This window comes from Balaenoptera borealis (assembly GCF_965194805.1).
Source record: "Balaenoptera borealis genome assembly, chromosome: 1".
Classification (NCBI taxonomy): Eukaryota; Metazoa; Chordata; class Mammalia; order Artiodactyla; family Balaenopteridae; genus Balaenoptera; species Balaenoptera borealis.
Window position 1 is genome coordinate 169,014,692 of NC_138860.1, and position 12,143 is coordinate 169,026,834.

The 12,143-nt window shown below is 37.7% G+C and overlaps 1 protein-coding gene across 8 annotated transcripts in view; it reads left to right on the forward strand.

The window, feature by feature from the left end:
- The window catches only part of SPOCD1 (SPOC domain containing 1), a 169,865-nt gene that overhangs the window by 144,688 nt on the left and 13,034 nt on the right, over positions 1-12,143 (forward strand). The window lies entirely within an intron of this gene.

Consider the following 12,143-nt stretch of genomic DNA (forward strand, 5'->3'; position numbering starts at 1 on the left):
CCGTGTCCTCAAGTCCATTCTCTATGTCTGCTTCTTTATTCCTGTCCTGCCCCTAGGTTCTTCAGAACCTTTTTTTTTTTTTTTTAGATTCCATATATATGTTAGCATAAGGTATTTGTTTTTCTCTTTCTGACTTACTTCACTCTGTATGACAGCCTCGAGGTCCATCCACCTCACTACAAATAACTCAATTTCGTTTCTTTTTATGGCTGAGTAATATTCCATTGTATATATGTGCCACATCTTCTTTATCCATTCATCTGTCGATGGACACTTAGGTTGCTTCCATGTCTTGGCTATTGTAAATAGAGCTGCAGTGAACATTGTGGTACATGACTCTTTTTGACTTATGGTTTTCTCAGGGTATATGCCCAGTAGTGGGATTGCTGGGTGGTATGGTAGTTCTATTTTTAGTTTTTAAAGGAACCTCCATACTGTTTTCCATAGTGGCTGTATCAATTTACATTCCCACCAACAGTGCAAGAGGGTTCCCTTTTCTCCACACCCTCTCCAGCATTTATTGTTTGTAGATTTTTTGATGATGGCCATTCTGACTGGTGTGAGGTGATATCTCATTGTAGTTTTGATTTGCATTTCTTTAATGATTAGTGATGTTGAGCATCTTTTCATGTGTTTATTGGCAATCTGTATTTCTTCTTTGGAGAAATGTCTATTTAGGTCTTCTGCCCATTTTTGGATTGGGTTGTTTGTTTTTTTTGATATTGAGCTGCATGAGCTGCTTGTAAATTTTGAGATTAATCCTTCGTCAGTTGCTTCATTTGCAAATATTTTCTCCCATTCTGAGGGTTGTCTTTTCGTCTTGTTTATGTTTTCCTTTGCTGTGCAAAAGCTTTTAAGTTTCATTAGGTCCCATTTGTTTATTTTTGTTTTTATCTCCATTTCTCTAGGAGTTGGGTCAAAAAGGATCTTGCTGTGATTTATGTCGTAGAGTGTTCTGCCTATGTTTTCCTCTAAGAGTTTTATAGAGGCTGGCCTTACATTGAGGTCTTTAATCCATTTTGAGTTTATTTTTGTGTATGGTGTTAGGGAGTATTCTAATTTCATTCTTTTACATGTAGCTGTCCAGTTTTCCCAGCACCACTTATTGAAGAGGCTGTCTTTTCTCCATTGTATATTCTTGCCTCCTTTATCAAAAATAAGGTGACCATATGTGCGTGGGTTTATCTCTGGGCTTTCTATCCTGTTCTATCCTGTTGACATTTTGATATATGTCCTTTCTTCCATCTTTTTCCTATGCATATATATCTTTTCTTTGCCTAGAAAGGGGATCATGCATGTCACAATTTCTTTTTTAATTTTTTAAAATTAATTAATTTATTTGTTTTTATTTTTGGCTGTGTTGGGTCTTCGTTGCTGTGCGTGGGCTTTCTCTAGTTGCGGTGAGCAGGGGCTACTCTTCATTGTGGTGCACAGGCTTCTCATTTTCGTGGCTTCTCTTGTTGTGGAGCACGGGCTCTAGGCGTGCGGGCTTCAGTAGTTGTGGCACGTGGGCTCAGTAGTTGTGGTGCACAGGCTTAGTTGCTCCACAGCATGTGGGATCTTCCCGGGCCAGGGCTCGAACCCATGTCCCTTGCATTGGCAGGCAGATTCTTAACTACTGCGCCACCAGGGAAGCCCCATGTCACAATTTATAACTTGATTTTTTAGGTATTAAAAAAAATTGTTTTACAATGAATTTGTTAACACAGAGTGAGGAAATCCCTTTTAATGCCTCCCGGCCCAATTGCCCTTTGTCTGCTGTTAATGCTTAGCATCCTTCCAGTCTCCTTTTTATAACTTCTATACATATATGAACATCTGTATATTGAACATCTGTATATTGAAGGCACCTTTTTATATATAAGTAGGCTCATGCCATGCCTCATTGTTCTGGGACTTGTACTTTAATTTTCAAGTGCTTTAGTATTTGAAGGTGTTTCCCAGTTGGTACATACAATTTTGCCAAGTCTGTGCTTTCCCTGAACCCTGCATCATAGCTGTCTACAGGCACTGCCAGGACCAGAGGATGGTCTGGGCCTTCCTCTTCTCATTTCCGACCACTGTCATGTAAGTTAAGAGCACAAAGCTCAGAGGCTGACAGACAGGCATTCAGTCCTGGCTTTGCCCCTCTCTGAATGTGACCTAGGCAAGCGGCCTCACCTTTCTGAGTATAATTTCCTCATCTGCAAAATGGGGGTATTAAAAGTACTTACCTCATAGGGCGGTGTGAGGAGCAAATGAGATGACACACATGTGTGTTCAGTATTTAGCATAGTGCCTGGTATAAGAAAAAACTAAAAAATGTTACCTGTTATTAATGTATACAATTTTGTCCTGCTTTAAGGACTGCCGGGGTGAACACCCCTGTGCATCTGGCTTCTCCCCATTTCAGATTATTTATTTGGGCCAGATGCCCGGAATTGGAATTCCTGGGTCTGCAGTGTTTTGAGGGGGTGTTTGAGCTTGGTGGTGGAGCCAGGTTCCTGCCCACCTTGACTGGAAGCAGCCCACATCTGCTCTCTCCTCCAGGCCCCATCCTTGACTCTGCGGCACAGCCCATCAGCCCACAGCTTCCCAAACAACCCGTTGCCACGGCAACTGGTGCCAGCTGCAGGAGAAGAATTGAGGCTGGGCTGTGACAGGGACGGGCAGGTGGTTGAGGACAGGGCTGAGTGGGGCGTGGGCAAGCGTGGGCATAGTGCCCAGCTGGTCTGCATCCCCTTTGAGGGCCCTGGCATCTTCTCCTGGAGGCAGCTTGGCTCGTGTCAGGGGCAGATAGACAGGTTCAAGGTCAGGCTTTGCTTCTTACAACGGAGTGACTTTAGACGAGAGATGTCTCTTCTCTGAATCTTAGTTGCCTCCTCTATGAAATGTGGGAATCAGCTGGGCCCCAGAACTGCTGGGAATCTGGTATGAGAGGCTGGCTGTGTTGTGTTCTTTTGGTTTGAGATAGAGACTCTTAGAGGGGGGTGGGGAAGTTGGTTGAAGTGCCATTTTCTTCTCTATTTGATCCCCACGGTGGTCAGTTAGGTCTGGAGCCACTCAGTGGATGGGATAGCGGGGGACATGGGGAGGGCAGCTCTGGCAGTGTCCCCTGTTCTGCCTGTCACAGCTCGGGAGGCACACAGCTCCTCCGGCCCCACCTAGGCTCCCACACTCAGGTACCCCGTCTGCAGCTACGAAGCATCAGGAGTTGTGTGAGGGAGGAGCGTGTCTCCAGCAGATGGACAGCCTAAGAATAGCTCTTTAAGTGCTTACTGTATACCAGGAGCTTCACGTAGGTCGTCATCTCATGTTTAATCCTCACAAAAGCATGAAAAGTCAGTGTTAATACCCTTGTTTTGCTGATTAAGAAAACTGGGATTCCGAGAAGCTAAGTGACTCACTCAAGGTCACACAGTAAGTAAGTGGAGTCAGGATTTGAATCCAGGCCTGTTCAATTCCACTCTGTGCACTGAGCCAGGATGCTAAAGGCCTGGCTAAGGGATTTAGATTTTTATGGGGCTTTATTTGTTCAGCAAAGAGGGGGTGCTCCTCCAGGATCTCAAAGTCCAGTGTGGGGAGACAAACAAGTAACCAGAGTTGAGATTCAGATTGACACCTAGCAGATTCTGGATACCCAGAGAGCAATTGAGTCTTCCCTAGGGAGGGGTGGGTGGGAGGGCTTGGAGGTAGGGTAGGGCACAGGAGGGGGCTGTGGGAGCTGCATCTGGGCAAAGGTAGTGGGTGTGCAGCAGGCAGAGAAGGTAGGAAGGGCATACTAGGAAGAGCACAGAGCACATGCAAAAGTACAGAGACAGGAAGCAGCTTGGAGCATTGCAGGAGCAGAGCAGTAGGTAGGGTATGGTCAAGAGGGGAGGAGGAAGGTGGGAAAGATCAGTGAGGACAACATTGATTAAAGGGAAATGGAGAGACTGAAGTCTGGTCAGGTATCGGAAGGGACTTTCTCAGGGGCAGGAGCCAAGGAATCTTAACAACATCAGAGTTTATAGAGAGAGCTTGCTGAGTTCCAGGCACTGTTCTAAGAGTCTTGAATAATGATAATGATCCTTGCATTAACACTATGAGGTTGATACTTGTATTATCCCCATTTTACTGATGAGAAAACTGAGGCACAGAGAGGTTAAGTAACTTTCCCAAGATCACACATATCCTAGGTATTGGCAGTAAGTATCCTATTGCACGAATATACCACAATTTATTTATTCCTTGACTCCACGTGGACGTTTGGGTTGTTTGCAGTTTTTTGCTATTACATATGGTGCTACTATGATGAACAGTTTTGTATGTTTCTTGGTACATATGGGCAAGAGTGGCTCCGTGGAATATTCCTGGGAGTGGAATTGCTGGGTTATAGGGTATACACATATTCAACTTTACTTAAACAGTGCCAGATGTTTTCTAAAATGGTTGAAAATAGTTTGTACTCCCACCAGCAGTGCAAAATTCCAGTAGCTCCACATCTTTACCAACACTTGATATTATCAGACTTCAATTTTTGCCAAAATAGGGTTATGCTATGGCGTCTCAATGTTGTTTTAATTTTCATTTCCCTATTACTAAGAAGAATCTTTGCATGCATTCTGGTCATTTCTGGTTAAGTCAAGTCTTGCCAAAACAATTTTTTTGGTTTTAACTTTTCCTTACTGATCTGTAGGAGTTCTTTATGTATTCTAGGTACTCTTCCTTTGTCAGTTATATGTTTTGCAAATATATTCTCCCAAATTGTGGTTCATATTTTGCTTTCCTTATGGTGTCTGTTGATGGGTAGAAATTCTTAGTTATTAAAAATTGTTTTATTGTGGTAAAATATACATCACAAAATATACCTTTTAAACCATGTTTAAGTGTACAGTTCAGTGGCATTAAGTACATTCACATTGTTGTGCAGTCATCACCACCATCCATCTCCAGAACTTTTTCATCTTCCCAAATTGAAATTCTGTACCCATTAAGCAATAATTCCCCATTCTCCCCTTCCCCCAGCCTTTGATAACCACTATTCTACTTTCTGTTTCTATGAATTTCACTATTCTTGGTACCTCATATAATTGAAATTGTACAATATTTGTCCTTTTGTGACTGACTTATTTCACTTAGCATAATGTCTCCAAGGTCCATGTTGTAGCATGCATCAGAATTTCATTCCTTTTTAAGGCTGCATAACATTCCATTGTATGCCTTTACCACATATTGTTTATCCATTCAACTGTTGATGGACATTTAGGTTATTTCCAACCTTTTAGCCATTGTAAATAATGCTGCTATGAACATTGGTATACAAATATTCAAGTCCCTGCTTTCAGTTCTTTTGTGTCTACCCAGAAGTGGAAGTTGAATTGAATTGGAATTAAAAAGAGGTAGAATTGCTGGAGAAATTCTTAATTTTAATGTATCCTAATATGTATAATCTTTTTAAGGAATTTCTTCCCTATCTCAAGGTCATGAAGATGTTCTTCTATGTAGTGTTGTGTTTCCTTTCACACTTAGGTCTATAATCTGCCTGGAATTGATTTTTGTGAGTGATATGGGGTATATCACTTTTTTATATGGATACCCAATTGTTTCAACACCATTTACTGAAAATTCTGTCCTTCTCCAGTTATATGCAATGCCAGCCCTGTCATAACTCAAGTCTCCATATATGTGGGATTGGTTTTGTTCTCCCTATGCTCATCTTGTTTAAAATTTCTTTCCTTATGCATATATTTTATATTAATTATAATAATTATTAATAATTCTTGATATCTAGCAAGAAAAGTCTCCCAATTTTGTTATTTTCAGGAGGATCTTTACTCTTAACTTTTTTTTTCTCCTTCACATAAATATTACAATCAGCTTGTCAATTTCCACACTTGAAAAAACCTGTGCAGAACTAACATTTTTACAATATTGAGTCTTCCAATCCATGAACATAGTATATTCCTCCATTTATTTTGATCATCTTTATTGTTTTTCAATAAAGTTTTATACATTCTCCATAAAAGTCTTGCATATCTTTTTCAGATTTATTCCTAAATACTATATCTATGTATAACTTTTTGTTATGGAAAATTTCATATATATGTAAAAGTAGATTGAATTTTAAGCAGGGGTTGGCAAGTTGTCACCCACGCTTTGGTCACCTCAGCTGGCTTAGTAAATACAGTTTTATCGGAGCACAGGCACAACTATTTGTTAACATATTGTCCATGGCTGATTTCCTACCACAGTGGCAGAGTTGAGTGATTGCAATGGAGACCGTATAGCCAGCAAGCCTAAAATATTTTCTCTCTGGCTCTTTACAGAAAAAAATGACCGGCCCCTGGAATGAAATCTCTTGTACTCATCACCCAACTCTAGCAACCACGCATTATTTTCTCTAAAGGTTGACCATAATTCCTCAATATCAAATGTTTGTTTAATATCCAAATTTCCAATAGTTTCATAAAGATGATAATTTATTTTTATACTTTGTCTTTTTAAAGTCAGGATCTAAGTAAAATCTACATATTGCAGTTGGTTGATATGCCTTGTAAGCCTCTTTTAACGTATAGGTCTGTTTCCAATCTTGTTTTTCTTGCAGTAATTTTTGAAGAAACTAGGTTGTTTGTCCCGTAGCTTATTGCATTGCTGTGGTATAGTGAAACCTGTTCCTCTGTCTTCTGTATTTTCTGTGAACTTGTGGTTAAACCTGGAGCTTTAATTAGATTTGGATTCAAAGTTTTGGGGCCGACTACTTTTTAGGTGGTGGTGTGGTCTTTCCATCAGAAAGCACATAATGTCTGATTTTATTTCTTTATGTTTTTATGTATTATAAAATGGTAACTTTTAAAAATTGCGGTTTCTAACTATTGATGGCGTATAACATGCAATTGATTTTGCAGAAATCTTTTATTAATTTATATAATTTACCTATTAGGATTTTTTTTTGTTTTCTATGTAGATAGTCATATAACCTGCAAATAATGAGAGTTTTGTTATTTCCTTTCCAATTCTTACATCTCCCCCACCCCCTTTCCTTACTGTGCTAGCTAAGACCTTTAGTATAATATTGAATAGAAGTAGTAATAGGGTAACAACAGGGAACTTTGTCTTGTTCTGGATTTCAAAGGGAATGTGGTCATCATTTCAGCATGAGTGTGATGTTTGCTGTGTTTTTATATAGATACTTTATCAAGTTAAGGAAGCTCCCTTCTATTCCTGATTTCCTTGTTATTCTGAATGGACAGTACATTTTAAGAAGTGTATTTTCTGCATTTTTTGATATAATATGACTTTTATTCTCTTACTAATGTTAATTTAATGAGTTGGGTTTTTTAAATGTTAAGTCAATCTTGCATTTCTGGAATAAACCCAAAATTGATCATGTTATATCTTTTTTATGTTTTCTGAATTCATGTTGATAATATTTGGTTTGGAAATTTTGTATTTCTATTGATGAGTTAACTGGCCTGAAATGATTTATTCTTATAGTGTCCTTGTGAGGTTTTAGTATTCGGTTTTGCAGCCTCATAGAATGAATTGTAGAGTGTTTTCCCTTTTTCCATTTGCTGCAGTAATTTGTATAAAGTTGGAATTATTTGTTCTTTGAACATTTCGGTAGCATTACTGGTTTAAAAAAAGAAGTCTGGACTGGTATTTTCTTTAGGGAAGATGATTCCTTCCCTACTGATTCAATTAATTCTATGCTTATAGGTTTATTCAGTTTAAAAAAATTTTTTCCTTGAGTCAATTTTGGTAAGTTACATTTTTCTAGAAATGTATCCATTTAATCTGAGTTTTCAGATCTACTTGCATGTTGGCATAAAGTATTGCACAATAGCCTCTTATCTTTTTAATATCTGTGCACTCATGATTACTCATTCTAAATATTGTCTTGCTGTCCCTTCCCTCTTTTCCTTAATCTTGGCAGAGAATTGTTTGTTTCTATAGTCTTTTCAAAGACCTGATTTTTGGTTTTGTTGATCCTCTCCATTATATGTTTGTTTTCAGTATCATCTTTCTTTCCATTTATTCTCTTATTTTTATAATATTTTAAGAATGATGCTTAGTTCATTAATTTTCTATCTTTTTCCTTTCTAATAGTCATTTAAAGTTATAAAGGAACCTCTAATGATGATGTTAGCTCCATCCACACACTCTAATATATGTCTTTCTTATTATCATTCAATTCTCAGTATTTCATAACTTTTATTACAATTTTTTCTTTGGCCTATGTGTTATTTATTTATTTTATATATATTTATTTAATTCACTTTTTGGCTGCATCGGGTCTTAGTTTCGGCACATGGGATCTTCGTTGAGGCATGCAGGATCTTTCCTTGCGGCACATGGGCTTCTCCCTAGTTGAGGTGCGCAAGCTCAGTAGTTGTGGCACGTGGGCTTAGTTGCCCCTCAGCTGTGGGATCTTAGTTCCCCGACCAAGGATCAAACCCACGTCCCCTGCATTGGAAGGTGGATTCTTTACCACTGGATCACCAGAGAAGTCCCTGGCTTATGTGTTATTTAGAAGTGTATTTCTTAATTTCCATTCATATGAGTTTCTTTCTTTACTTTCTTTCTCTCTCTCTTTCTCTATGTTTTTCTTTTTGTTATTGCTTTTTAACTTAATCATATTGTGGTCTGAGAAAGTGATCTTTATCTGAGTCATCTGATGTGGTAGCCACTAGCCACTTGTGTCTACTGAGTACTTGAAAGTTGGCCAGGGGACTTCCCTGGTGGTCCAGTGGTTAAGACGCTGTGCTTCTAATGCAGGGGGTGTGGGTTCAATCCCTGGGAACTAAGATCCCACATGCTGTGTGGCGTGGCCAAAAAAAAAGAAAGCTGGCCAGTCCACATTGAGATGTACTGTAAGTGTAAAATACATACTGGATTTCAGTGACTTAGTCACTGAAAAAAAGAAATTAAAATTTCATTAATAATGTTTTTTATTGATTACATGTTAAAATGATAATATTTGGATATTTTGAGGTAAGTAAAATATAAAATGAATTTCACTTGTTTCTTTTTACCTTTTCTTAATGTGGCTACTAGAAAACTTAAAGATACACCTATGGCTTACATTTGTAATTAATTGGTCAGCATTGGTCTAAAAAATACTAGTCTTTTGAAATTTGTTGAGATTTGCTTTATGGCTCAGGTTGTGCTTAATTTTCATGTATGTTACATGTATACTTGAAAAGAATGTGTATATTAAGTGTTCTATATATGTACACAGATTAAGCTTCTTCATTGTTTTCATTCAATTTTTTTTATCCTTACTGATTATTTTGTCAGCTAGATTTAGCAATAGTTAGAGAAATACATTAAAATTTCATGCTATAGTGGTGGTTTTGTCTTTTTCCTCATACCTTTGTCAATTTTTACTTTATGTTTTTTGAGATTATGTTATTAGACGCTTATACATTTAGAGTTGTTAGCTTTCTGGTGAAACTGCTAATCATTATGTAATGAGGTCTTTGACTCTAATTATTTTTTGCCTTAAAGTCTGTTTTGTCTGAGACTAGTGTAGCTACAAAACTTTATTTTGGTTAGTATTTGTCCACTCACATATTACTCCATTTTTTTCTCTTAACCTTTTTGCATTGTTGTGTTTCAGAAATAGGTTTTATAAGTGTCTTATAATTGGATTTTCTTTTTTTAAAGTTCTGATAATTTTTGCATTAATCTGAAATATTTGTCCATTTACACTTGTTGTAGTTACTGATTTATTTGACTCTATTCCTACTGTCTTATTTTGTACCTATCAAAGTATAAAGGAAGTTACTGTCTTTATCTTCCTCTGAAGTAATATGATGATCTGGGAATGCTTTAGTTCCAAGCATGCACCTTCCCAAATTATGTGCTGTTGTTATCTAGAAAGTTGGTCCTAAGTTATTTTTTTAATCCCACAAATTACACAAATATTATAGTTTCATATTATCAGTGTTCGTTTAGATTTAACAACATAGTTATCATTTTCTTTGCTCAGAATTCCTCTCTACATCTCAGCTTTTATATCTGGGATCATTTTTCCTTCCTTCTGCCTCAAGTTCATCCTTTAACATTTTGTTTATTGAGAAAAATAAAATTATCAAGAAAAACAATAACTCTCTTGGTTTTCTCTGTGATATCTTTATTTTTTATTTTAAACCATTTTTAAAATTGAAGTATAATTTACAGTATTTCAGGTGTACAGCAAAGTGATTCAGTTCACTGAATCTGTTCTTTTTCAGATTATTTTCCATTATAGGTTATTACAAGATATTGAATATAGTTCCCTGAGTTACCCCGTAGGTCCTTATTGTTTATCTATTTTATATATAGTAATGGGTATATGTAAATCCCAAACTCCTAATTTATCCTTCCCTGCCCCCGCTATCCCCTTTGGTAACCGTAACTTTATTTTCTATGTCTGTGAGTCTATTTCTGTTTTTTAAATGTTATAATATCTTTATTTTATCTTCATTCTCAAAAAATATTTTGTGTGGGTACACAATTGATATTTTCTTTAAGCATATTGAAAATATTATTCTACTATGTTTTGCTTCCATATTACTATTGACAAGTTAGCTGTTAGTCTAACTACCATTCCTTTGCAGGTAGAGTGTCTTTTTGTGAGAGGCAGGCATTATAGCGTTAGTGGTTAAAGGTGTGGCCTCTGGAATCAGACTGCCAGGATTTAAATCTTAGATCTTTGGTTTACTAGCTGTATGACACTGGGCAAGCTGATTAACCTCTCTGTGCTCCAGTTTCCTCTTCTGTAAAATGGGGGCAATAATGGTACCAGTACCTAGCTCACAGGGTTGTGATGAGGATTAAGTGAACTAACAAGGAAAGCATTCAGAACAGTGGTAGCACATTTTCAGTGCTATTAAAGTGTAGAATTTTTCCCCCTCTCTCAATGCTTTTAGGATCTCCTTTTTTTTTAAAAAATAAATTTATTTATTTTATTTATTATTTTTGGCTGTGTTGGGTCTTCATTGCTGCGTGAGGGCTTCCTCTAGTTGTGGTGAGCGGGGGCTATTCTTCGTTGCAGTGCGTGAGCTTCTCATTGCAGTGGCTTCTCTTGTTGCGGAGCATGGGCTCTAGGTGTGCGGGCTTCAGTAGTTGTGGCTTACGGCCTTCAGTAGTTGTGGCTCGCGGGCTATAGAGCGCAGGCTCAGTAGTTGTGGCACACGGGCTTAGTTGCTCTGCGGCATGTGGGATCTTCCCAGACCAGGGCTCGAACCAGTATCCCCTGAATTGGCAGGCGGATTCTTAACCACTGCGCCACCAGGGAAGCCCAGGATCTCCTTATCATTGGTGTGGAACAGTTTCACTATGATGTGTCTAGGTGTGGATTTACTTTTACTTAAACTTTTTGAAATTCACTGAGCTTTTTGAATCTGTAAATTGTCGTCCTTTATCAAGTCCAGAAAATTCTTAGCCGTCTATCTTCAAATACTCCCTCTGCTCAATTCTCTCCTCTCTCCTTCTGGAACTTTAGTTCCAGAGTGATATTAGTCCTTTCGCTCTAGCCTTTGTGTCTCTTTGATTGTGTTTCACGGTCTCTGTGCTGTGAATATTTTGGATTATTTCTTTAAGTCTATCTTCTAGTTCACTAGCTTATTTCAGCTGTGTCTAATATGCTATTAAACCTATATACTGACTTTTAAATTTTAATAGTTATTATTATTGTATTTTTATTTCCAGAAGTCGTGTTTTGTCCCCAACCAAATCTGTCCTTCAGATTTTATATATATATATATATATATATATATATATATATATATATATAATATTTTTAATACATAATTTTGCCCTTCACTCATATGTTCAACATTGCCTTTTATTTCTTTAAACATATCATACATACATATGTTGTATTCTTGTCTGCTAAGTCCAGTATCTAAAGTCTTTGCTGGTCTGATTCTGCTGCCTATTGTTTTGGAGCCTCAAAACTCTGGTATGTGGACCCCTGAGAACAGGGGCCAGTCAAAAGGTTTTAAACTGTGAAGGACCATTCTTAATCTCTTTCCTGTTTTCCTTCCCAGATGTCCCCTGTTTTCTCTCTGCCACCCCCTCCCCCCCATCTCAATTTACTTTTTTGAAAGGCTGATTCATTCCCATGGTTAAAAAAAAAAAAAAAAAAAGTGAAAAGTCTCCTTCCCAACTCCCAGTCCCTTTCCTATTGGAAGCCT